Source organism: Triticum dicoccoides, chromosome 2B (assembly GCF_002162155.2).
Source record: "Triticum dicoccoides isolate Atlit2015 ecotype Zavitan chromosome 2B, WEW_v2.0, whole genome shotgun sequence".
NCBI classification, from domain to species: domain Eukaryota; kingdom Viridiplantae; phylum Streptophyta; class Magnoliopsida; order Poales; family Poaceae; genus Triticum; species Triticum dicoccoides.
The window spans coordinates 695757886-695760668 of record NC_041383.1 but is presented as its reverse complement, the minus strand read 5'-3'; the positions used below and the strand labels follow the sequence as shown (position 1 = coordinate 695760668).

At 39.3% G+C, this 2783-nt stretch overlaps 1 pseudogene; it reads right to left on the bottom strand.

Moving 5' to 3' along the window:
- Positions 1-2783, bottom strand: part of LOC119361163 — a 38211-nt pseudogene that overhangs the window by 17236 nt on the left and 18192 nt on the right.

Below are 2783 nucleotides of genomic sequence, written 5' to 3'. Positions count from 1 at the left end.
GGCTGCATTGATGTATAGAAGTGGGCTGCATTGTTATTTTTATATGTGGGCTGCATTGCTGTATACAAGTGCGGGCTGCATTGTTGTAGAGAAGTGGGCTGCATTGTTATTTTTTATATGTGGGCTGCATTGTTGTAGATATGTGTGCTGCATTGATGTATACAGCAGTGGGCTGCATTCTATTTTTTTCTCTATACATGTTTTCAGGTTCTTGTGTTTTGTACTGAATGCTTCCATGTTTTTTCTCCACGTTTTTAGGTTTTGATTGGGGGCTTCATGAAGGCTGTACATCACTGTTTGAGTCCCAGGGTTCTGATGTGGTTATGGAGGATTGTGTCATTGAAATCTCCCCAGATAATTCTGGTTTGAACACAAATGTGGCGTCTGGACCTAATGGTGGAAGTGTCTCTCGACCTAGCTCTCCACATGATGTATATGATGTTGATGATGATGATTTTGTTACACCGTGTGCACGTGTAACTAGGACTAGGAGTGCAGCAATTAATCGTCCTCCTTTGGATGAGGTTGAAGTATTTTCAAACAAGAGGGCAGGTGAGAGGGCTTTTAAGTTGAGATGCTCTATAGAGAAATTGAAGCCTCCGAGGTTCAGATATATGGATGAGGCAATTAAAATAAAGGATCTTGTTCTCAGCAAAGATTTTGTAACCAAAAACCGCGAGTAAGTTTTTTATGTGATGCGTGTGCCCTTTCATGCTTTTTGTGTGTTTTGATTTTTAGTTCTAATTTTATTGATCCCATTTGTGTATGTTTACTGCAGGAACGCGTTCTTTATGGTGCATGGTCCTTTTGGTGATGATGTTGATACTTACAATTTCGACTATATCTATGATACATTTGGCAAAGGAGCTTTAATGGATTCGTATATCATGGATTATGTTATCAAGTACTGGAAGCAAGACCCTGAATTGGGTTTAGCTTATCAATCCGGTGAACGTTTGCTACTTTCACCTTTATTTATCACGGTAAACGTTTGCTGTCATTCTTTCCTACTGCACTGGCTTTTTCATGTCCATGCCTGCTTGCATTGTTTTTTCTTTTTATTCATGTCCTTTTGTTTTTTGTTCCTTTTTGTGCACAGTACGTTCTTCAAATGGAAACCTGTGTGGCAAGAGATAATGACGGAAATCCTGTGTTGCCAGTTGTGCATAGCTCTTTTGTTTTAGAAGATGCAGTTAAACAGTTCAAATTTTTGTGAACGACGGCGCAAACCTGTTGGATGCAAAACTGGTAAATTCATTGTTTTTTGTCATTTATTTTTCCTGGTTTGTTGCATTTCTTTTTATAGTTATTTTTGGAATATTGGTCCTGGTGGTATGTGTCGAAAGAACTTTTGATTTCATTTTTTTATGCGAACAGATTATGATTCCGCGATTCAAGGATGGTCATTATTCCTTATACACGATGAACCAGCATCACCAGACCCTTGATATCCATGACAGTAGGAAGTACACTGGCCATCCTGATGTCACGACAAGGTGGCGCAGGACTGACTACCATGCAGATTGCACTGAAGTGGTATGTTATTTTTTCTTTGCCAACCGGAAAGCTTTCTTTGTGTTTCTCCCACTGTATTTTTTTCATAAACTACAATTGTACATGTAGTGAACTTCAACATATGCGCGACAAAACTGCATTTTTCTAACATGCACTGAAAAGAGATATTGTTTAGATGTTTGAGAACAACTTTTTTTTTGGGTTCGTTTGAATATCAACTTTTAGATTCGTGATGTGTGTTATTCTTACCTTGTGCTTCTTTTTTTTGCCAGATGAGGAGGATGACTCTGCTGCTGAAGGCGATTTATGGTGAAAAAATGTATAAATCGAGGAACCTTCCTGACTGGGTTAAATTGGCAGAGAAGCCATCTTACCCGGTCGTGCGAGCGCAGGGAGTAAATGAGTGTGGAATCTATGTTCTGAGGATGGCGCAGTTGTATCACGGCCAACGTCTAGTTGAGAAAATTTTGAAATCCGACGTAACAGCTTCTCTGTTTTCTTTTTACTTTTTTTGTTCTTTGTGACAAACTTTTTTTTATAATCACTTTTTGCATTTGTTTTCTTTTTTTGTAGCCTGCTGCTGAAGATTGGAAGGCGGAGTACATGTTCCAGCTGCTGTTCAATCCTTTGAACATTTTGTGTTATGAAGACATGCCTCTTGAGTTACGTGAACTGATTGCGGACCTCGGGCTCACTTCCCTGTCGCAATCGCGGACGTAGTCGCAGACGCAGTAACAGTCAGTTGGGGCACTATTTTTCTACTCGGTGCAAAAGGCTGTGCGTGGACAATAGCTAGGTTTTTGTGTTGTGTTTGTGTGTGCTGACTATGTATGAAAAAGACCTTTTCTTGTCGTTGTGTTTCTTCTTGTTCGTTTACGCGGCAGCGCATGTGGATGATTTTTTATATGTATGTGTATTTTATATCAATAACTGATACAATATATATAAGTGTATAATTTTACTTTTTGTTGACGACCACGGTCTGTGCGAACTGGCATTTTGTCACTCTTATATGTATGGTACGTGTTTGATGAACTGTATCGCATTTGATGCCGAACTTCTTTGTCCAATATAAGAGAACTGCATCTTTTTTGGCATTCAAGCAAAGTGCTGCACGTGTGTGCATGCCAAAACTGAATGACACCGAACTGCTTTTATTTTTGTCAGAACAAAAAACGCATTACTTTTACCCTATAATTACGTTTTGTAGTTGGTTTTTTTATTTGTTTGTATGTTAAGGTACATGGTGGGGGGGGGTTGCCCCCCCC